Source organism: Choloepus didactylus, chromosome 4, assembly GCF_015220235.1.
Source record: "Choloepus didactylus isolate mChoDid1 chromosome 4, mChoDid1.pri, whole genome shotgun sequence".
Classification (NCBI taxonomy): Eukaryota; Metazoa; Chordata; class Mammalia; order Pilosa; family Megalonychidae; genus Choloepus; species Choloepus didactylus.
Genome location: NC_051310.1, coordinates 169237173 through 169262431, shown reverse-complemented (window position 1 = coordinate 169262431; position 25259 = coordinate 169237173).

The window sequence follows — 25259 nt, the reverse complement described above, 5'->3', positions numbered from 1 at the left end:
TATTTTTTTTATTTTTTTTTTAATCATCATTTTATTGAGATATATTCACATACCACGCAGTCATACAAAACAAATTGTACTTTCGATTGTTTACAGTACCATTACATAGTTGTACATTCATCACCTAAATCAATCCCTGACACCTTCATTAGCACACACACAAAAATAACAAGAATAATAATTAGAGTGAAAAAGAGCAATTGAAGTAAAAAAGAACACTGGGTACCTTTGTCTGTTTGTTTGCTTCCCCTACTTTTCTACACATCCATCCATAAACTAGAAAAAGTGGAGTTTGGTCCTTATGGCATTCCCAATCCCACTGTCACCCCTCATAAGCTACATTTTTATACAACTGTCTTCGAGATTCATGGGTTCTGGGTTGTAGTTTAATAGTTTCAGATATCCACCACCAGCTACCCCAATTCTTTAGAACCTAAAAAAGGTTGTCTAAAGTGTGCGTAAGAGTGCCCACCAGAGTGATCTCTCGGCTCGTTTTGGAGTCTCTCTGCCACTGAAGCTTATTTCATTTCCTTTCACATCCCCCTTTTGGTCAAGAAGATGTTCTCCATCCCACGATGCCAGGTCTACATTCCTCCCCGGGAGTCATATTCCACGTTGCCAGGGAGATTCACTTCCCTGGGTGTCTGATCCCACGTAGGGGGGAGGGCAGTGATTTCACCTTTCAAGTTGGCTTAGCCAGAGAGAGAGGGCCACATCTGGGCAACAAAGAGGCATTCAGGAGGAGACTCTTAGGCACAAATACAGGGAGGCCTAGCCTCTCCTTTGCAGCAACCGTCTTCCCAAGGGTAAAACTTATGGTAGAGGGCTCAACCCATCAAACCACCAGTCCCCTATGTCTGTGGTCATGTTAGCAACCATGGAGGTGGGGTAGGCGAATACCCCTGCATTCTCCACAGGCTCCTCAAGGGGGCACTACATATTTTTTTTTTTTTTTTCCTTGTTTGTCTTTTTTCTTTTTTCTTTTTTTTTTTAACTTTCCCTTCTTTTTTAAATCAACTGTATGAAAAAAAAAGTTAAAAAGAAAACAAACATACAATAAAAGAACATTTCAAAGAGACCATAACAAGGGAGTAAGAAAAAGACAACTAACCTAAGATAACTGCTTAACTTCCAACATGTTCCTACTTTACCCCAAGAAAGTTACATAATATAGCAACATTTCAGTGAACTTGTTCCTACTACATCCATCAGAAATTAACAGACCATAGTCATTTCTGGGCATCCCCAGAACGTTAAATAGCTTATCTGTTCTTCTTGGATTATTGTTCCCCCTTCCTTAATTGCTCTCTACTGCTAGTTCCCCTACATTCTACATTATAAACCATTTGTTTTACATTTTTCAAAGTTCACATTAGTGGTAGCATATAATATTTCTCTTTTGTGCCTGGCTTATTTTGCTCAGCATTATGTCTTCAAGGTTCATCCATGTTGTCATATGTTTCACGAGATCGTTCCTTCTTACTGCCGCGTAGTATTCCATCGTGTGTATATACCACATTTTATTTATCCACTCATCTGTTGAAGGACATTTGGGTTGTTTCCATCTCTTGGCAATTGTGAATAATGCTGCTATGAACATTGGCGTGCAGATATCTGTTCGTGTCACTGCTTTCCGATCTTCCGGGTATATACCGAGAAGTGCAATCGCTGGATCGAATGGTAGCTCTATATCTAGTTTTCTAAGGAACTGCCAGACTGACTTCCAGAGTGGCTGAACCATTATACAGTCCCACCAACAATGAATAAGAGTTCCAATTTCTCCACATCCCCTCCAGCATTTGTAGTTTCCTGTTTGTTTAATGGCAGCCATTCTAACCGGTGTTAGATGGTATCTCATTGTGGTCTTAATTTGCATCTCTCTAATAGCTAGTGAAGCTGAACATTTTTTCATGTGTTTCTTGGCCATTTGTATTTCCTCTTCAGAGAACTGTCTTTTCATATCTTTTGCCCATTTTATAATTGGGCTGTCTGTACTATTGTCATTGAGTTGTAGGATTTCTTTGTATATGCAAGATATCAGTCTTTTGTCAGATACATGGTTTCCAAAAATTTTTTCCCATTGAGTTGGCTGCCTCTTTACCTTTTTGAGAAATTCCTTTGAGGTGCAGAAACTTCTAAGCTTGAGGAGTTCCCATTTATCTATTTTCTCTTTTGTTGCTTGTGCTTTGGGTGTAAAGTCTAGGAAGTGGCCTCCTAATACAAGGTCTTGAAGATGTTTTCCTACATTATCTTCTAGGAGTTTTATGGTACTTTCTTTTATATTGAGATCTTTGGTCCATTTTGAGTTAATTTTTGTGTAGGGGGTGAGGTAGGGGTCCTCTTTCATTCTTTTGGATATGGATATCAAACTCTCCCAGCCCCATTTGTTGAAAAGACCATTATGGCTCAGTTCAGTGACTTTGGGGGCCTTATCAAAGATCAGTTGGCCATAGATCTGAGGGTCTATCTCTGAATTCTCAATTCGATTCCATTGATCTATATGTCTATCTTTGTGCCAGTACCATGCTGTTTTGGCAACTGTGGCTTTATAATAAGCTTCAAAGTCAGGGAGTGTAAGTCCTCCCACTTCGTTTTTCTTTTTTAGAGTGTCTTTAGCAATTCGAGGCATCTTCCCTTTCCAAATAAATTTGATAACTAGCTTTTCCAAGTCTGCAAAGTAGGTTGTTGGAATTTTGATTGGGATTGCATTGAATCTGTAGATGAGTTTGGGTAGAATTGACATCTTAATGACATTTAGCCTTCCTATCCATGAACATGGAATATTTTTCCATCTTTTAAGGTCCCCTTCTATTTCTTTTAGTAGAGTTATGTAGTTTTCTTTGTATAGGTCTTTTACATCTTTGGTTAAGTTTATTCCTAGGTACTTGATTTTTTTAGTTGCTATTGAAAATGGTATCTTTTTCTTGAGTGTCTCTTCAGTTTGTTCATTTCTAGCATATAGAAACATTACTGACTTATGTGCATTAATCTTGTATCCCGCTACTTTGCTAAATTTGTTTATTAGCTCTAGTAGGTGTATCGTCGATTTCTCAGGGTTTTCTAGATATAAGATCATATCATCTGCAAACAATGACAGTTTTACTTCTTCTTTTCCAATTTGGATGCCTTTTATTTCTTTGTCTTGCCGGATTGCCCTGGCTAGCACTTCCAGCACAATGTTGAATAACAGTGGTGACAGCGGGCATCCTTGTCTTGTTCCTGATCTTAGAGGGAAGGCTTTCAGTCTCTCACCATTGAGTACTATGCTGGCTGTGGGTTTTTCATATATGCTCTTTATCATGTTGAGGAAGTTTCCTTCAATTCCTACCTTTTGAAGTGTTTTTATCAAAAAGGGATGTTGGATTTTGTCAAATGCTTTTTCAGCATCTATTGAGATGATCAATTGATTTTTCCCTTTCGAGTTTTTAATGTGTTGTAATACATTGATTGTTTTTCTTATGTTGAACCATCCTTGCATGCCTGGAATGAACCCCACTTGGTCATGGTGTATGATTTTTTTAATGTGTCTTTGGATTCGATTTGCAAGTATTTTGTTGAGGATTTTTGCATCTATATTCATTAGGGAGATTGGCCGGTAGTTTTCCTTTTTTGTAGCATCTTTGCCTGGTTTTGGTATTAGATTGATGTTAGCTTCATAAAATGAGTTAGGTAGTGTTCCATTTTTTTCAATGTTTTGAAAGAGTTTGAGTAAGATTGGTGTCAGTTCTTTCTGGAAAGTTTGGTAGAATTCCCCTGTGAAGCCATCTGGCCCTGGGCATTTATTTGTGGGAAGATTTTTGATGACTGATTGGATCTCTTTGCTTGTGATGGGTTGGTTGAGGTCTTCTATTTCTTCTCTGGTCAGTCTAGGTTGTTCATATGTTTCCAGGAAATTGTCCATTTCTTCTACATTATCCAGTTTGTTGCCATACAGTTGTTCATAATATCCTCTTATAATTTTTTAATTTCTTCAGGATCTGCAGTTATGTCACCTTTTTCATTCATTATTTTGTTTATATGGGTCTTCTCTCTTTTTGATTTTGTCAGTCTAGCTAGGGGCTTGTCAATCTTGTTGATCTTCTCAAAGAACCAACTTTTGGTGATATTTATCTTCTCTATTGTTTTTTTGTTCTCTATGTCATTTATTTCTGCTTTAATCCTTGTTATTTCTTTTCTTGTACTTGGTTTAGGATTGGTTTGCTGTTCATTTTCTAGCTTCTTCAGTTGATCCATTAGTTCTTTGATTTTGGCTCTTTCTTCCTTTTTAATATATGCGTTTAGTGCTATAAATTTCCCCCTTAGCACTGCTTTTGCTGCATCCCATAGGTTTTGGTATGTTGTGTTCTCATTTTCATTCGTCTCTATATATTTAGCAATTTCTCTTGCTATTTCTTCTTTAACCCACTGATTGTTTAGGAGTGTGTTGTTTAACCTCCAGGTATTTGTGAATTTTCTAAGTCTCTGATGGTTATTGACTTCTAATTGTATTCCATTGTGGTCAGAGAATGTGCTTTGAATAATTTCAATCTTTTTAAATTTATTGAGGCTTGTTTTATGTCCCAGCATATGATCTATTCTGGAGAAAGTTCCGTGAGCACTAGAAAAGTATGTGTATCCTGGTGATTTGGGATGTAATGTCCTGTAGATGTCTGTTAAATCTAATTCATTTATCAGATTGTTTAGGTTTTCAATTTCCTTATTGGTCTTCTGTCTGGTTGATCTATCTATAGGAGAGAGTGATGTGTTGAAGTCTCCCACAACTATTGTGGAAACATCAATTGCTTCCTTTAGTTTTGCCAATGTTTCTCTCATGTATTTTGTGGCACCTTGATTGGGTGCATAGACATTTACGATTGTTATTTCTTCTTGCTGAATTGCCCCTTTTATTAGTACGTAGTGGCCTTCTTTGTCTCTCAAAACATCCCTGCATTTGAAGTCTATTTTATCTGAGATTAATATTGCTACACCTGCTTTCTTTTGGCTGTAGCTTGCATGAAATATTTTTTTCCATCCTTTCACTTTCAGTTTCTTTGTGTCCCTGTGTCTAAGATGAGTCTCTTGTATGCAACATATTGATGGTTCATTTTTTTTGATCCATTCTGCGAATCTATATCTTTTAATTGGGGAGTTTAATCCATTTACATTCAACGTTAAAACCGTGAAGGCATTTCTTGAATCGGCCATCTTATCCTTTGGATTATGTTTGCCATATTTTTCCCTCTCTCTATTAATATCCTTTATTGTAGCCATACCGAATCTCTTTAGTACTGAACCTTTCTCCAAGTCTCTCTGTCCTGTCTTTGTTTCTCTGTCTGTAGGGCTCCCTTTAGTATCTCCAGTAGGGCAGGTCTCTTGTTAGCAAATTCTCTCAGCATTTCTTTGTCTGTGAAAAATTTAAGCTCTCCCTCAAATTTGAAGGAGAGCTTTGCTGGATAAAGTATTCTTGGCTGGAAATTCCTCTCACTCAGAATTTTAAATATATCGTGCCACTGCCTTCTTGCCTCCATGGTGGCTGCTGAGTAGTCACTACTTAGTCTTATGCTGTTTCCTTTGTATGTGGTGAATTGCTTTTCTCTTGCTGCTTTCAGAACTTGCTCCTTCTCTTCTATGTTTGACAGTGTGATCAGTATATGTCTCGGAGTGGGTTTTTTTGGATTTATTCTATTTGGAGTTCGCTGAGCATTTATGATTTGTGTATTTATGTTGTTTAGAAGATTTGGGAAGTTTTCCCCAACAATTTCTTTGAATACCCTTCCTAGACCTTTACCCTTTTCTTCCCCTTCTGGGACACCAATGAGTCTTATATTCGGACGTTTCATATTATCTATCATATCCCTGAGGTCCATTTCGAGTTTTTCAATTTTTTTCCCCATTCTTTCTTTTATGCTTTCATTTTCCATTCTGTCATCTTCCAGGTCACTGATTCGTTGTTGAACTTCCTCTAGTCTTGTACTATGAGTGTCCAGACTCTTTTTAATTTGGTCAACAGTTTCTTTAATTTCCATAAGATCATCCATTTTTTTATTTAGTCTTGCAATGTCTTCTTTATGCTCTTCTAGGGTCTTCTTGATTTCCTTCATATCCCGTACTATGGTCTCATTGTTCATCTTTAGTTCTTTGAGTAGCTGCTCTAGGTGCTGTGTCTCTTCTGGTCTTTTGATTTGGGTGCTTGGGCTTGGGTTATCCATATCGTCTGGTTTTTTCATATGCTTTATAATTTTCTGTTGTTTTTGGCCTCGTGGCATTTGCTGAACTTGATAGGGTTCTTTTAGGGTTTGTAGACCAGTTGAAGTCCTTATCTCTAATTTATCAGATCTACAGCTTCGTGGAGTACGCTTTCTCTAACTAACCAGCAGGTGGCGTCCACGAGCCACCTGTTCTCCACAAGCCAGATCTCCCCTGCTTAGCCTTTTTGGTGAGTGGGGGAGTGAGTCTTGTGGGGCCCAATTGGTGTACCAAGCTTGCGTGTGTAGTTGGTGTTGCCTGCCCTGTATGTGGGGCGTGTTTCTGGGCAGTCGGGGTGGGGGGGTGGCCCTAACAATCAAATCTCCCTGATGATCCTAGAGTTTTAAAGCTGTTGCAATAGTCTAATCCTTCAGTTCAGTCCTGCCACAGTTTGTCTCTGCCACTGACCCACAAGTCTTTGGTATTGGCGTATGGCTCCTGAGACTTGCAAGTGGGCCCCTCTTCCAGGCTGTGCACCCCGGGTCCTCTGTTGAGGGATGACTGTGCTATGTCACAGGTGAGTGCCGTCCCCCCAGGGCAGTTCTGGGCTGCTGGGCTGTGTTGGGAGGCTCCCAGTCTGCTCAAATGATGGCTGAATGGGGCTCTGTTAATTCACACTGCTCCCCCTTCCCAGCTCTGGGACATTCAGCTGAGGTTGCAGGGAAGGCTAATGTCCACACCCAGTTTTGTGGTGTGTGCCTGTTATTTGAAGCACTTCCGTCACACTGGGTTGTCTGGGGCAGCTCTGGGCTATGGGGCTGGCGATGGGCAGGAGTGTTTCATGTCCACCAGGATGGTGGCTGTGAGCGGACACCCCCCTTTTCTTGGGAAGTTGTGTTGTTTAGTGAATTTTCTCAGCCACTGGATTATTGCCTTTTGTCTCAGAGCTCTCTTAGTTCTGCTCTTGACTTGACGTGCCCAAATTTCAATTCTTTGAAGCTTTCTGTATTGAGCTTCTTGGAGTAATTGTTTTAGAAAAAGCAAAAAGGATTTAAAAAAAAAAAAAAAAAACGGCCCTCCTCAGAGATCTAATGGGTTATTGAAATGCTAATAGACAAAGCAACCAGGGCCATTAAGGAAAGGTGCACAGGGCAGAGAGATCAGCCTTGCTTCGGGATTTGCATATGCGCCTCAAGGCCTGATCTCCGCCCTTCCCCTTTCTGTGTTCACCAGAACTCCAAAAATCCTCTGCTTTTATTTTGGAGTTTTTCGTGTTTTTTTTTTCTATGCCTGTCTCCTCTCTGCTGGGCTGGCTGCTCTCAGAGTCTCTGGTGTCTGGTCTCAGTCTATCTATGGTTGGAGTTTGAATCAGTAGAATGAGTTTCCGATAAGAGCAGCCACTGCAATTCTCCCTTCTCCTTCCTGGAGCTGACAGCCCCTCCTCCCCCGGGACTGAGCCTGGCAGGGAGGGGCGCGGGTCCCCTGGCCGCAAAAACTTACAGATTTCGCTGATCTCAGCAGTTCCACGTTTTCATGAGTGTTGTATGAAGTATGCCCAAAGACAGATTGCTCTGTGGTGTCCAGTCCACGCAGTTCCTGGCTTTTTACCTACTTTCCTGGAGGAGTAACTAAAACATACAGCTCACCAGTCTGCCATCTTGCCCCGCCTCTGTATGTCATTTTAAGGAATATTGACTATTCTGAGAACAAAGAGGAATCATTAAAAAGTTTTAAGTTGTGGTAACAGATTTACGTTTCAGAAAGATCTTCCTGTTTATAAGGTGGGACATGGATTAGTGGTGATAAAGACTGGTAGGAAAACTAGTTAGACTTAATTCAAGCAATACATGGTGGCATAAACTAACTTTATTGTAATGGAGAAGGGGAGAAGTGGATAACACTGAAAGATATCAAGAATGTGGGAGAGATGGGAGTCATGATAGCTGATCATGTGTTTGGCTGATTCAGTTGAGTGGCTAGTGGTTTCATTCACTAAGCATTAATATAAAGAGAAGAATGGGTTTGTCCTAAAAGAAAATGATTTCAGTTTTTGTTATGTTGAGTTTGAGGTTAGTGAAATATTTGAGTGAAGAAGTTTAGTAGCCTGATGAAATGATGGAGATATGATAATCAGGAAATGAATCTGAGATGAAATACACACACACATACATACATACTTGGGAATCATAATTATGTAGATCATGTTCCGGTTTGCCAAAGCTGCCGATATGCAAAATATCAGAAATGGATTGGCTTTTATAAAGGGGATTTATTAGGTTACAAATTTACAGTTCTAAGACCATAAAAGTATCCAAACTAAGACATCAACAAGAGGATACCTTCATTGAAGAAAGGCCGATGGCAACCAGGACAACTCTGTCAGCTGGGAAGGCACATGGCTGGCATCTGCTGGGCTTTTGCTCCCAGATTCTGGTTTCAAAATGGCTTTCTTCCAAATTTCTCTGGGCTTCTGTCTCTCTTAGCTTCTTTCTTACAGCTCCTGTGCATCCTTGCTTGTTCTCCCAAGGCGTTTCTCTCCAAGTGTCTGGGGGTCCTCTCTTAGCTTCCCCAAGGCAAACTCTGGGCTTCATCTCTTAGCTTAGCTTCCCCAGATGTCTTTCTGTTTGCATCTCCAAGCATCTGGATCTGTGTCAGCTCCAAGCTCTCTTAAGGACTACAGTAAACTAATCAAGACCCACCTTGAATGGCTGAGGTCACATCTCCATGGAATTAATGTAATCAAAAGGTCTCACCTGTAGTTGGGTGGGTCAAATCTCCATGGAAACAACCTAATCAGAAGATCCCACCCAAAATACGTCTGTGTCCACAAGTTTGCATTAAAGAACATGGCTTTTTATGGGGTACATAACGGATTCAAACCAGCACAGATGATAACTGAAGTAAAAAGAAAGGATGAAATTTCCTAGGGAGAGCATATAAAGCAGAGTTTCTTAAACTGGTGCTCAAGCCTATCAAGTTCCTGAAATTAAATGTAAAAGGGTATATAAACTTTCTGGGGAGATTTTCCATAACTTGAATCAGATTTTCAAAGGCACCATTGATGTGAAAGGATTAAGAATCACTGTTATAATAGATTTTTGACTTTTTTTTAAACTTACAATGAACATGAATTACATTAGTAATTTAAAAAGATCTGTGGTATTTTTAGCTTGGTTGGAAATACTTGACAAAATGGGGAAAACTGGCAAAATTCATGAAAAAGTGTTCAGCTTCATAATATACAAAAAAATTTTGGAAATCAGTAAGAAATAGAGTTCTATAACTCCTTATCAAGAATCCTTGGGTTACAAATATTTCAGAATACATACATTTGGGGACTTCAGAAAGGTAAATTGTATATATTATTTAACATCCTCAGTGGAGCCCAGGGCAGCATGCAATTAACCAAATACATTTTTATTTCTGCAATGAAATGTATGAACTTCCACACTAAGTGAAATAAATAAAATTATAAATAGTTTCATGTCAGTTCAGGGAAGGCTTAGCTGACAAATGAGTTCAGCATGAGCCAGCTTATGCTACCCAATACTTATGAACAACTTAAGATTTTCAGAGTTTTTTGATTTTTGAAATTGCAGTTAAGAGATTGTTGATCTGTACTAACAGCTCAGTAAAACACACTGGGCAAAGAGCAGAAATGGATAAGTCACAAAAGAAGAAATAGATAATACCCAGTGTGCTGGTTTGGATATATTATGTCCCCCAAAACGCCATGTTCTTTGGTGCAATCTTGTGGGGCCTGTTGTATTAGTGTTGATTAGGTTGGAACTTTTGGGTTAGGTTGTTTCCATGGAGATGTGACCCGCCCAACCGTAGGTGATAACTCTGGCTGGATAATTTTCATGGAGGTGTGGCCCCACCCATTCACCGTGAACCTAGATTAGTTTACTAGAGCCCTATATAAGAGCTAAGACAGAAGGAGCTAGCAGCTGCAACTGAGATGGGCACTTTGAAGATGGCCATTGAAAGCCGACATTTTGGAGAACACCATTTTGAAATGCAACCTGGGAGCAAGGAGACACCAGCCACATGCCTTCATAGCTAACAGAGGTTTTCCAGATGCCAATGCTTTTCTCCAGTGAAGGTACCCTGATGTTGATGCCTTAGTGTAACTTTGTAACCAAATAAACCCCCTTTATAAAAGCCAGTCCATTTCTGGTATTTCGCATAACGGTAGCATTAGCAAACTGGAACACACAGTCAACATATAAAAAGGTATTGAGCCTCACCAGTATTCAAAGAATGCTAATAAAAACAAGATGCCATTTGTTCCCTGCCAGATTGGCAGAGGTTGCTAGCACCTAGGATTGGCCTGGGGAGCTGGACACCCTCATAACGTAGTTGGAATTTTAAGATGGCCCCCATGATCTCTAGTCCCTTGGGTTTCACCCTATATAATCTCTCTTTAAGTGTAGCTGGGACCTGTGACTTGCATCTAACCTATAGAATATGGTGAAGGTGGTGAGATGTCATCTCCTTGATTATGCTACATTATGTAAGAGGCCATCTTAGCAGACTGAAGAGAGATTCTCTTGCTGGACTTGAAGAAGTACAACTTGAACAGCCAAGCTGTAAACTGCCTAGGGAGAAGGCCATGTGTCAGGGAACTGTGGGTGACTTCTAGGACCTGAAAGCAGCTCTTATGACAGCCATCAAGAAGCCAGGGCTCTCATTCATACAGCCTCAAGGAAATGAACTTGGTCAAAAACCTGACTGAACTTGGAAGAAAGTTTTCTCTAGTCATGTCTCCAGATGAGAACACAGCCCAGTCAGCACCTCATCTGCAGCCTTGTGAGACACTGAACAGAGGACTCAGCTAAGATGTGCTCAGACTCCTGACACTTAGAAACCATTTTAAGTTGCTAAGTTTGTGGCAATTTGTTATATAGCAATAGAAAATGAATACACTGAGGCCCTGCTGTTAAAAGAATATATTGCTCCAAAACAAGATGCATGAGTATTTAAAATTTATATTCCTTTTGACACAGCAGTTTTACTTTAGGCTGTAGACAGCTGTATAAGATTGTATGTGCAAGGATATTAATTGAAATGTGACTTAAAATAGTGAAAAAAGTGGAAAGATGAATGACTGTTCATAGAGGACTGGCTAAATTAGGGTTTACCTATTGTTTCAGTTTGCTAATGCTGCTCTTATGCAAAATACAAGAAATGGATTGGCTTTTAAAAAGGGGGTTTATTTGGTTACACAGTTACAGTCTGAAGGCCATAAAGTATCCAAGGTAAGGCATCAACAATTGTATACCTTCACTGGAGGATGGCCAATGGCATCCAGAAAACCTGTTATCTGGGAAGGCACGTGGCTGGCATCTGCTCCGGAGTTCTGGTTTCAAAATGGCTTTCTCCAAAATGACAGTGTCAGCTTCCAATGGCCGTCTTCAAAATGTGTCTTTCAGCTGCAGCTCCTCTGAAGTCCTTCTGTTTCTGAGCTTTTATAGGTCTCCAGTTATTAAATCAAGACCCAAGCTGAATGGGTGGGGCCACACCTCCATGGAAACAACCTAATCCCAATATCCCTCTTGGAGGACATAATATATCCAAACTGGCACACCTATACTGGTGACAGTTAGGCAACCCTTAAAAATGATGCATGCATCTAGTTTTTGTTATGGAAAGATGGTAAATAATAAATATTGTGTACTAGATACCACAATGAGCCAAAATATCACCTTTTTACTGTCAGAGGCCAAGCTGTGCTTTAGGTTAGTTATTCACATGGACTTTCTCATCCCAAAGCCAAGAATTAGGCAGATTTTCCCACCCATCACAGGCAGTGCTGGACTGGGGTGGGAAGAGAGAGCTGAAGAGCCAGCCTCTGGAGGAGCAGTTGAATTCATGCTTCCTGTAGGCGGCTCAATCCCAAGAAGATAGATGGATGTGGGTCTAGCCCTCCCACTTTGTTCTTTCCAATTTCCAAACAGGTGAGTCATTTCACCTCAGGAAGAGGGAGGTGAAGAGTGCATCTTTGAATCATGGAAATCAGGAGTGGGAATAACTCTTCCATCTGTGGCAATACTGGCCTTTGCTTCACCATCCAGGGAGCAGGTGGTAGAGGCAGCTAAAGCCTGCAGTTCTGGCCATGGAGGGCCCAGTGGTCACAGAAACCTGCCTGGAGGGGCACATCTGAGTACTCTGTTCTCACAAGGTGGCAGGAGACACTGGGGGGACCTGTGTTAGCAGCGCTGAGAGTCCTTGGAGGTATTTATTAGTCTCCTATGGCTGCCATAACAAAGTACCACAAATGTAGTGGTTTAAAACAACAGAAATTTATTCTCTCACCCTTTTAGGGCCAGAAGTCTGAAACAAAGGTGTTGCCAGGGCTGCACTACCTCTGGACACTCTAGAGTAGAAGCCTACCTTGCCCCTTCCAGCTGCTGCTGGCTAGTCAGGATTCCTTGGTTTCCTCGGTTTGTGGCCACATCACTCCAATCATTGCCTCCTCCTCTGTGTGTCTGTTCTCTGTGTGTCATTGGATTTAGGACCCACTTGATAATCCAAGATGATCTCATCTCGAGATCCTTAATTTCCTCTGCAAAGACCCTTTTGCCAAATAAAGTAGCATTCAGGTTCCAGGGATTTGAACATGGACATATTGTTTTGGAGGCCACCATTCAACTCATTACAGGGTATTTCTGGAGAAGAGCCCCAGGAAAGGATGGAGAATCATTAAATATTAAAGGAGAAATGGCCTCACTTTGCAGTCAGAGGAGGTGAGGTCTCAGGATACAATGATTGCACCTCTCCGGGCCGATAAGGCCCTTATTTTATATAATACAGCCCAGACTTCTCTTCTGAGTGCCAGTCCTGTATTTCCACCTCTGTACTGGACACTCCAGTTTCTTCCTCTTGGTCCCTTAGACCTGCTGCTTCAGTGTTCCCCATCTTAATAAATGGTATCCCCAAACTCAGTTACCCAGGTCAGAAACCCAGGGTTTACCCTTATTACTTCCATTCTCCTTATTTGCCATTTCCAGTCAACCACCAAGTTTTGTTGATTCCACCTCTGAAGTAACTGAATGACCCCTCCACTCCACCCCCACTCCAGATCTATGAAAGAACAGGTCAGGTTATATCATTTCCACCTAAAACCTGCTCAAGGGTTTCTATTGCATTTGGAATCAAGTCCCAAATCCTTAACATTTCTACAAGGACTGGATGATCTGGTCTCTCTCTGCTTCCTCAGCTTAACACTCTCAATCAATGATCCTTCCCCTCACTCAGCCTTCTTCCCACCTCTGGGTCTTTACCCTGGCTGTTTCTTCCACTTGGAGGTGCTACCCCCTCTTCTTCCAGGCTTTCTCTTGTCTGCCAGCACAAATGTCCCCTTTTCAGCAAGCCTTTCTGACACTCCAGCAAGGAAAGGGGCCCTTGTTACACAGTGCCAGTTAACACAATTCTGATGATTTCTCTTATAATTTGTCTCTTTACTATTAGTTTATAAATCCTTTGAGATTAGGCAGTGTCTGTCTTGTTCACTTCTATTTCAGCATCTGTAAATATAACGGGGATACAAAAACTTACATTTTGAACAGATGAAAATTATTATTTCCCCTAATTCCTACTCCATGAAGCATCCCTTCCCTCTATAGATTTTAATAGCAGATACCATAATGGCTACTCAAAGGCTAAACTCTTGAAAAATCAAGAATCATTAAAAATAGACGTAGCTTTATTTTTTTTGTTCTAATTATAAAAATAATATGAGCTTATTGTAAAAATTTCCAGAAAAACTGGATAGTACGTGTTATAGTTTCCTAGGATGCTTAAAGCAGATACCATGGAATAGGTTGGTTTAACAATGGAAATTTATTAGCTTACAGTTTGAGGCCTAGAATATATCCAAGTAAAGGCACTGTCAAGGCGATGCTTTCTTCCCGAAGACCGGCTGCCGGCGATCCTTGGCTTCTCTGCCACATGGCAATACACATGGTGGTGTCTGCTGATCTCTCCCTTCCCTTTTGGTTTCATTGCATTCCACCTCTTGATTCCATGGCTTTCTTTCTCTTTCTCTTTGATCAGTTTATAAGGACTCCAGTAGGAAATTTAAAATCACATTGATGGCTTGCATTGTATTTATATTCAATGCTCTAGAGGTAATCACTATCTTGACTTTTTGATAATTGTTTTCTTCCTTTCCTTTAGACTTTACCACCTGTGCATGAATCCATAACATAATATAGTTCAGTTTTGCCTATTTTTGAAAGTTATATAAATGCAAAATGCTCTATGTATGATCTTGCTTCTTATTTTGCTTATGTTGGGATAATTTATCCTGCTATTATATATAGCTGTAACTCATTCATTTTCATTGCTGTATATCATATTCCATTTTATTAATACATGCTAAAATTTGTTTATTCATTCTACTATGCTAATTTATACTCCTACCAATAGTGTATGGAGAATTAACAACGTTGTTAATAGTGAAAAATTGGAAACATCCTGATGTCCATTAGTAGGGATTGACAGATGAATTATAGTACATCCATGTAATGAGATGGCCATATAATTATTGAAAAGAATGAGATAGCTCTATCTGAAAAGACTTGGAAAGACGTTCAAGATATATTGTAAAATTTAAAAATAACAGTGAACACAAAAAAGTTGCTAAAAATAGGTTTATCCTATTTAAAAATTCATGCATCTGAGTTATAAGGGTTATGGTTTTGAAAATAATTAATGACTTTCTCCCCAGTCACCTGAGCGTCTGTCTGCCTGGGGAGAGATGAGGATTTTTTACTAAAGGAACTGCAAAGATAAAGAAAGAAGGAAGATTCAGTTCCAGAAGAGCAAAAGAAGTTTTTGTAGCAAACTAATAGGCTTGAGAGCCATGGATTGTGTGTGAGAGAAAGGTAAAGAGTGAAGGGGAGATGGGGGGCTATTTTAGCTCAGTTGAGGGGAGCACTGAGGACAGGAAGGCTCTGGGAAAAGACCACCTCTCAGGCTGTGCTATTTCACCTTATCAAAGTACCCTTTGTGATGAGCCTCTTGGGCTGCTCTAGTTCCCTTGGGGTTTAGATGGCAACCAGAAGCAGCTGAGGGATAGGCTAGGGAAACTGTTAGAAGGGACTTCTTAAAGTAGTGCAAAATATCTCTGTATGTGTGTGTGAAGAGGAGGGGCCTACAGAGTGGACACTCCAAATTGGAGGGGCCTATTGGGACAGCATAAGCTGAGAGGAGGCTGAATGGACAAGGAGGAGTTGGCCAATAATCCCTGGAACATTGCATAGGCCAGAAGGACAGAACATGAATTCTTCAAGGAGGTCAGCAGACAAGGGCCCTCGATGAACACTAGCCTGGACATCAGTGGACACTAGGCAACATTAACCCAAGGATTTATGAGTTTATATAGGAATGAGAAGCAGAAGGAGGAAGATGCTTTCTGAGATCCTGAGCATCTTTATAAGGCCAGAAGACTGAGTATTATCTGAAGGGATTATTTAAAATAATCAGATCAGACTAAATTTAAGGTGCAGTAGATGTTTAGTAAAATATTTGCTTTATCTATTAGCAAGTAGGGGGCTAATGCCTAAAAACAGGATCAGCATAATACAATTCAGTTAAATTTTCTTTGCAAATCTGCATTCTAGCAGATTAAAATTTGCAGCCTTACTACATATTTATATTAACATATCCTTTGAAGAAAGCATGAATTTTGAATCAACACATTAAAAAAAAATCATTACTGGGAAGAAAACTCAAGACCCAAGTTATATTCAGGGAAATAAAAATTATTACATATCTGCATCCTGAAAAAAAATAAAGAGAAAGAAAGGATCGGAAGGAGGATAAGCCAAGTAGTTGTCAATGGTCAGTTTTCAGAGGATGGGGTTCTTGGTGACTTTCCCTCTCTATGTTGTGTAGTTCTGTAATGTTTGCATTTTTTAAAACAAAGCATGCATTAATTTTTTAATCAAGAGAACATTAGAAGAAAAATTAAATTTCTTTAAACCTACTATTTCATGAACAATGTACAGTCTTACAATGGTGTAATTTCTTTTACTTGAGTGGGGGTAGAGTTATCTGATCTGCTGTTGAGCTGGGTGTGTATTTTCTTGCAGCTTTAGTTTGATTCATTTCATCACTGGCTTCAAATGTTTTGAGGGTGGGATCTGGCTCTGAGTACTTTAAGATTCCAGAGATATTTTGTGCTTTTCAGCTCATCATCAGCTTTCGGAGCCTTTAGATACCTCTCCTTATTTTACAGACCAGCTGCTTGTCTTTGGGTTGCTGGGGATTTGTCTCTGATCACCATTCTTGCCCCCTCTCATAATAATTTTTTAAAAAAGAGAATTCCCAGAAACATCAATCATCAAGTTAGGAGCCTGGAAGGTAGAAACAGACTTCATTATTTACCACTAAAGTTTAGCTAGCAGAAGAAATTCATTTCCAGGATAAGTTTTCCTTTCAGATGCTTCTCTAAGTGATTTAATTAAATCTTCAGCATAAGTAATCTAAAAAAGTAATTAAATCTAGGAAGATTTTATACTTTAACAAGATTTTCTAAACCTTATTACAATTAACAGTGCAACCAGAGCTTTTGTTTTGTTTTTAATCACAATATTTTTAATACAAAACTGATAAAAATTATACTTACAACTGAAAGAATACTGGAGCAAATGTAGATCGCTACTGAGTAATTAGAAATATGTGTAGGCTATTGAGGCTTGAGATAACATGACAGATGATAAATCTAACATTTCCCATTGATCTCTTTAGGAAATAATAGTGTCTAACAATGGTAAGAGAAAGCAGTGGAACATTGCCAAATAGTAAATTTTGAGTCTTTGAGAACTTTCATGCCCATGAAAGGACTTCTGAAGCTTCCTGCTTTCTGCCTCTATAGAAATCTAAGGACAAATTCAGTTTTGAGCTAAGGAAAATTTTGATTTAATATCAAGGTTTGTTTAACTAGCTGAGGATCCAGAGACAATTTAGATTTTTCATTTTCTTGTTTTTCTTTCTGAGCCCTGGAGAATCTATCAGATTGTTTCTCATTGTCCATTGATTTTTAAGAATAATCTCTAACTTCTGGCATTTCTAAACAAAACTAATTTTATAAATATTGTCATTTTTATGGACTTAAAATTTGGTGCTTTTTCAGCTGTGTAGAGTTTAGAAAATTGTTTCAATTTTTTCTTGCTTGATTCAACTGTGTTAGAAACAGTCATCAGAGATGATACTGATGATATTAATTTTTGGCTTTTTGTCTAATCTTTTATAAAATTTTTGTAAATTGCTAAACAGGCACAGATCTGTTCGTTCTGATCAGTATAAAATACTAATTTATAGATATTTCTGGCTGGTACAATGCTAGATATAAGGACTTAAGTATATATAAAAATAAAAAACCATTTGTTATGCCAGTAAAATAGCTATTTATCAACAAAACAGAAATAAAAGGAGTATTAAAACAAAAGTTGAAAGCTGAAGTAGCAAGTTTAGAAAAGTTGAAAGAATGGTACAAATAAGAACTTTATTTACTAAGATTTACTAATTTTTAATACTTTCTGACCATTCTATTATACCATGTCTTTTATTTGAGCAGTTGAAGCTGTAGAATCATATTTTGTTTCTGTTTATTTATTTTGGGTAGGTTTTTTTTTATTTTTGGCAATTAGAAACAGAAACAAAAAGACACTATGACAGAATATCTTCCTCATGTCTGTCTGTGCCAACCTCATGCTATCTGCTAATTGTGACTCTTTCTCCTTTCATTTAGGGCATATGAATCATCAAAGCAAGGGTAGAATAAGAGGAGAAATAAGAGAATTTTTCCTCCATGAAATGTGTCTTTTTGTTTTTTTCTTTTGATGAGTACTCGCTGTTCTTGCTGGTATGAAGCATTAACCATGTGACCAAGGCAGGGTGAATTCAATTTTCTTTTCTTCCTATTAAATAAAGAAGGTTCAACATTTTCTAGGTTGTTCTTGTTGTTATCATCACAAAGTTCACTATGATTTTGGATTCCGTTATATTTCCCACAAACCTGTCTTTAGGGTTAATAGTTTATAGCACTGTTGTTCAGATAAGAAGGATCAGTGCTGGAGGATTTATGTTATCTGACTTTTTCATCACCATTCCTTGACCTTGGCATTATAAGTTGTAGCCCATACAAAGTAATCAATTATTACTTGATAGAGGCAAATGACCCTCTTTAACTTTGGAGCAATAGCTAATGAGGTCTTGATAAGTGTGTTTTATCCACTGTCAGTTGTGATTGCACACGGCCGTTCTGAAGCTGCCTTGGATTGATGGATGCAACTTGTATGACTGGAAGCCAGTTCCAGTGGTTTATTCCTTTTAGCCTTACTCTTAGCAGGGCTGGTAGAATGGGATTGATGGCGTCATTTTTCTTTCATTGCGCTCTTCGAAAATGAAATATGGTAAAAATTCATCTTCTCTTGAGCTTGCCATTTTTAACTTGACAGATCTGCCATCTTTCCTTGTTTGAAAAATTTGTTGTGTACAAAAGCAGTGGGCTTGCACTTCCCTTTTGAGTCAAGGGGCTCTGGATTGGCCAAGAGGAGTTTCTTCTATAAATTTACTAGGGGGCAGCTCTTTTTTAAGCCAAGACATTTGGTTTCCTTTTTAATGAAATTGAAAGAAAAATAAATGTCTGTTATTGCTGATCCTCTGGAATACTTCAAACTATCTTGTCCTTCAAAGCACAGTTAGAGATGATACTTAAGAGAAACCAAAACTGATTTTTTGAAATGTTCCAGGATGAATGGATACCTTAGCCATTAGTAGAAATGAGGATGATATAGTTTGGATTCCTCTCATTTAAATGAATCATCACTTACACATTCGTGGAAACTTCAGAGTCAAACTCTTGTGCTTCTGGCTTGTATGTAGGTGGGAGACTACTGACATGTAGTCTAAAGTATGTAATCATGAGTAATACTGGATTTAATATTAACGTGTTAAACTAGCTAGCACAGGAAAAGAAGATCTTATTTCCTGATGTCCAGCCCTGCCACAATTATGCATTTATATATATTTTCCCTCTTGGCTTTTGTTTGGGAATACCTGCTTTCATTTGCATCTGAATATACATTTTTCTGTTTGTATGGATTTATTGCCTAAATAAAACTATATTACACATTTCTTGGACACAGGGAAACCAGGACTCCTTATATTCAAAAAAGGCAGCATGTTTCAGTTGTCATATTAAAGATGCGGCTGCTTATTGTGAATGATGATGACTGCAACATGGTTATGATTGATTCTTAGGCAACAACTCACATGTAACCCAAGATCCCTGACTATTGGTACAAATGAAAGCAATCATAATGACTCAAATTATACTATCTCTTATTCCACTCACTCCAGGAGAACTTCTGCTCCTATAAAAATATTCCTGGGAGTTCCCAGGAGGTATCTCCCATGTGCTTGTTTTAGTACACTAAAGCTGACCAAGTACAATATACCAGAAATGGGTTGGCTTTTACAATGGGGATTTATTAACTTACAAGTTTACAGTTCTTAGGCTGTGCAATTGTCCAAATCAGGCCACCAACAGGTGATGTTTTCTCCCTGAAGACCGGCTACTGGCAATCCTCAGCTCCTCTGTCCCATGGCCAGTCACATGTTGATGTCCGCTGGTCCTCTTCCAGGTTTCATTGCTTTCAATTTCTAGCTGCTCCATTTGTGGCTTTCTTTCTGAGCTTCTGTGTGTTTCTCTCTTAGCTTCTCTGTCTTTCTCTGTCTGAGCTTCTCTTTTATCCTCTATAAGAAGACTCCAGTAAGAGGTTTAAGATCCACCTTGAATGAGGGGGGTCACATTCTCAACTTAGTTAAGATCCCACTCACCAAAAGATCCAATTTATAATGGGTCTACACCCAGAGGAATGGATTAGCTTTAAGAACATGTTTTCTGGGTTACATAACAGCTTCAAACCATCACAGTGCTCATAAATTAATACTCTGCAGCTTCGCACTACTGCTGCTTTGCCACCTCCACTGGGTACTCTTTGTGTCTTGCTGCCTTCTGCTTGGTCCCAGTGCCATATGTCTGGGTCCTGAGATCTGTAAATGAGGGGGATCTAGACTGTCTCATCCTCATTTCTACCATGGCTGAAGTATCCATCCATTCTGGGATGTATCGACAAATTGTCCCTGTAGTACCACAGTTTTTATGGAGTCAGAGCTGTGTGACATTCTGGAAGGTGGGGAAGAACGCCCTCTCACTTTAGAGCTTGATGTTACACTCCAAGGTTTCCCAAGGCTGCTACAAGAGTTTTGGTGAGAAAGTTTTATACTTTTTTCCACCTTTTGATGGTACCTGTTCTTAGGACTCAGCTATGTGTCCACTGGGGGTTAGGCCTATGGATAGTTGTTACTATTATTAGATAGTCAACAATTATTAGGTACATTTCCTATGTGTTTGTGTGATAAGCCCTTTAATAATCATTCCTCTTAATTCTGTACAAACTAGATAATATTATTATTTCCATTTTACCAAAGAGATAACTGAAGCTTCAGAGGTTAAATGATTTGTTCAAGGTTGCCCAGCAAATATTGACACTCTGACCACAAAGCCCACTATCTTAATTGCTAAACCAAATGGCTGACACTGTATTGTTCTCAGCTATCACCCCTACTCTATTAACCAAATTATTGCTCATGGTGCCCAGTTTCTTTCTTTTAGGACAATTTTATTGCAGGCAGATCCTTGGTATCTTAGCAAGTAAGTTTCATTTGGGTTCTCCTTCCAATTTATCAGACATATACAAATGTACGTGAAGTTTAGCAATAAACACAGTGCAAATTTTTCCCAGAAGGCACTTTGGTCTTTTATGCAAATTGGCTTCCTATGTGCTCATCCTGATCCTCACCTGCATTTGCTAAATTCCCAACTTGGATTCAAATGCCCCCTCCCTCCATCTCTTATGCACGATGGTTTATTTTCAGAGCTAGATACTGTTTAGCTTTCCACTCCAATGGAAAGCTTTCTAGAAAGTTTTCTAGACTGAGGATATACCCGTTTTTCCAGCTATCCATGGAAAAGTTTTACTTAAATCTCCCACTTTCACCTCATATAATATGTATAAAATGGAACTCATCCCAATGTCCCATCTTTGTGGGTAGGACTGTCATTCTACCTTTTCCCAAGAATGAAAATTCAGAGAGGTCTTTGACTCTCTCCTCACCTCTATCACTTATGTCTGGTCAACCACCCAGCCTTCTGCATAGCTTTCCACTCCAATGCATAGCATCATTCCAGGGGAGTTCAGTGCCCATGTAGCCAACCATTCAACATCCTTGCCTTGAAAATCTTTGACTACCTCAGGTTTTATGGGCTTACCTTTATCATTCATTCTAGCTACCTACTCCATACCACATCTGGACATTATTTGCATGTGGAAATACTCCATCTTAGAAATCTTAAACTCTGGAAACTGTTCTTTCCATCCCTCCAAACTTTCTCAGGCCTTCCCTTCACTATACCCCATCTTTTACATGAACAACTTACTGTGCTGTTATAATTATCTGTGTGATGCAAACTACCAGTTCCCCTGAATATCCATTCCCTCCTTCTCCTATAGAGATGGAAGTTCTAATTTTTAGCTGGGCACATGGCTGCCCTTAGAATAAAGACTATATTTCCCTGCATGCTTTGCAGATAGTTGTGACCACGTGACTACATTCTGGCCAGTGGGATGCAAGGGGAAATGATGTGTGACCTTAAAGGAGAGGACACGCACTTCTCCTCTACTCTGCTGTTGAAATGTGAATGTGATGGTCCGTCATCTTGGACTTGTGGACAAAGGCAACACATAAGGGCTGGCAGTGCCACAAGATAGAGCGAGCTTTGGTCTCTGGACAATCTCATGGAATAGGGCAGCCCTCAGCTGGACTGTTTCATGAGAGAGAAATAAACTTATTTAATTCGCTGCCGTTTTGTGCCTCTGCTGCATGCAACTGAACCTGCATTCTATTTAAAAACCTATTATCTGAAGAATTATGTCCTTCTCACCATTTTGTGTTCGACAAATTCAGGATTAATTGATTGGCTCTGGAGGCAGAACTAGAAACAGATTAGTTTTTTACTCAAATGAAAAGACATTTATAATGAGACACAAATTCACAGGGAATGGATGAAACACAAGCTGACTTGAATGCTGCCTCCAATCTTCATGGAACCAGTGGGGAAGAAAAGGGGTGGTCCCTGGGCAAAAGGACAAGGGTTTATAGGGCAAGTTCCACCCACGCTGAGAGCAAAGAGGGGAAGATGGTGCTGTCCTATGAACCACAGACACTCGACAATGCTGAGTTCTTTCTTATCCTCCCACTGGAAACAGAGAGTCCTGCCAGTAGATCGTAGCTGGAAAACAGTCAGAGGCATGTCTGGTTGCCTTAAGCTGCCGCACTGGGCTCTCCTTCACGTGGACCCTGGGAAGAATTCACACAGGTGGGATAGGCAGCCTAATCTTATCAAGGGTGGCCAGATATTCAGGAGCTGGGACACCCCAGGCAAAAATGAATTATCAATCCTTTAAAAATATATAGATAAAAACCAATTACACATGAATTAAAAACATCGTGTACCATCATTGTCCAATCAGGAGACAAAAACCATATCAGCTGTTTAAACGGAGAATTTAATATACAAAATAATTAACTAGATATAAAGTTATTAACTGAAAAGGCAGGAAAAGAACAGGAAGGTATCATAGAGGTAGAAGTTGCCGGAAGCAGCTGCCAGTCCCAGGGGGGAAACAAAGGCTGGGATGATTAAACTTCAGAAACATGGAGGAGGGGCTGTGTGGAGTGGGGCCCTGACCTCTGAGGAGGAGGTGCACCTTGGTTGGAGCTGGAATCTCCGCGCTCAGAGAAGGGGTCCTGCCGACTTGAGAACCCCTCTATGAAGGGGGCACCTGCTGGAATGAGGTTGGTAATGCAAGTCCTGGAAAAACTGCAAACTGGATTTAACTGCTGTTATGGGGAGGAAAGAAGCATTGCTGTGCGAGGCTCTCAGGACTCCTGAGCATACAGAAAGGACTGCATCCCTTCTCCCTCCTCCAGCCTTGCCGCCTCTCTTCTAGCACCCTTCTTGGCAGAACCTAAGCAGAAATGTGGTCTGCAGAGTCCGAGCTCCAGGACTACAAGGCAGAGCATAGAAAGATACGTTTGGAGCTGAGAGATTATAGTTTAGTAACGGGCACACACCTTAATGGTGTCTAAATTCAGACTGTTTCAAGTTGCTTCAGACAGCGTTAAAAGGAAGGTCTACAGCCTTTAACTACTTTAGGAACAATCCAGTGACTAAAGGAAGAAAACCTTATTACAAGTTAACATTTGGATTGTTCCAGGGAGATGAGGCAGATAAAGCATCACAGGGTTGGTGACAGGAAGTATGGTTTGAAGGAAAAATGGGAGTACCTTAGGAGAACCAGTGGAAGAAGGGTGTTCCAGGCAAAAGGAAAACAAGGTGTGGAGGCCAAAAAGTGGGTCCAAACCTGTAAGTGAGCTAAATTACATGAAAGCCTTCAGGGCAAATCTCATTCCCAAGAATGAGGCAGGAGTTGGGGCTGGTGGGTGACCGGGAGAGCAGACAATCCCCCTGAGACCACTGACCTTCTAGGGATCTCACTCTTGGAGTAATTAGAACCCTCTGTCTGTTCTTCCTCTCAGTTTGAGGACAATATTTTATGCTGAGCAGATTTGGACAAGCTAATTAAAGTCCTGAGAAGAGACAGTTCTTCCCATTTGACAAATAAGGAGACTGAGACTCTAAGAAGTTAAGTGTCATGCCCAAGATCACAGAATCAGTGACTCAAATGCCCTGATTTCCTACCGGACATCTCCATCTGAATATCCCCAGGGATCCTCCAAGTGAGCAGATCCCAACCTGAGTTCCTTTCCCCTATCTGCACCTAGCTCCAGACCTTCTTTCTGGATCCCTGCAGTCAGTCTGTGACATCACAGCCCATTAGATGATGAGACCTGGATTCATTCCTTCTTCCTGCCTCCACACCTCTGCCTCACCCCATACAATCAACTACCACCAAGCCTTGCAGATTTGACCTGATAAATATATATTCTCTCCTCTCTGTTATTGCTGGCTTGTCTTAGTTCAAGCAGTCATTTGATTGTTGCTAACATTTTCTCAGTTGGTCTCCCTGCTTCCAGCCTTGCCCCTCCAATCCAGGCACCGTTCTGAGGTCAGAGAGATCTTTTAAAAATGCAAAATGACCATGTCAGTCCTCTTAAAAGTTTTCAATGGCTCCCCTGTCTTACTGGATAAAGTCCAAGCTCCTTTATATTTCACAGCGAGGCTGCTATAATAAGATCCTTACTAACTTCTTCAGCTTTGCTGGCAACTGTCTCCCCTATATTCGGATGGGGCCCTGGAGGGGAATGGGGGTGGGGTGGGGGAGGAGGCAATCCTCACCAGGGAAATGAGATCATGTTTCAAGTTCCTCCCTCCACTGCCTGCTGTGGATGAGAAGGTTCAGTGATTATACATTGTTTTCTGTGTCTTTAAGCCAGTCACCTGCTTTTGTTTTAGTGGCTGAGCTCCCTCAGTGCACCAGTATAGAAGTAATGTAGACACCTGCTGGCTTCCGTTTTCTGTGCTAGAATGAATGTGTGAGGACTTCTCTGGAGTACTCTGTATTCTATTTTCTGGGTTCTGCTCCTCTTTTCTTTATTTTTTTAAAGTCTGTTTATATTAAATAGGAATCTTTTAATGCCAAGGGGAGAAACCCAATTAAAAGTAGCTAAACCTAAAAGGAAACTTATTGGTTTATTTAACTAGGGGTCAATCAAGGGGTAGATTTGGATCCACAGGTTCAAATATTATTTTATTTTTCTCCCTCCCTTTCCCCTTCTGATTTACTACTCTCTGTGTTGGTCATATTCTTTTCTATTTCAAGATGTGCTCCCTGTATTCAGGAAGTGAAGGGTGGCATGGCTGCAGACAGCCCTAGGCTAGTATCATATTAGCCTAGCTACCCCAAAAGATATAGCTTCTTTGCTCTCTATAAAATCCTGAGGAAAGACTCTGGTTCTGTTTGACTCATATTGCCCACCACCCTCTCCAACCA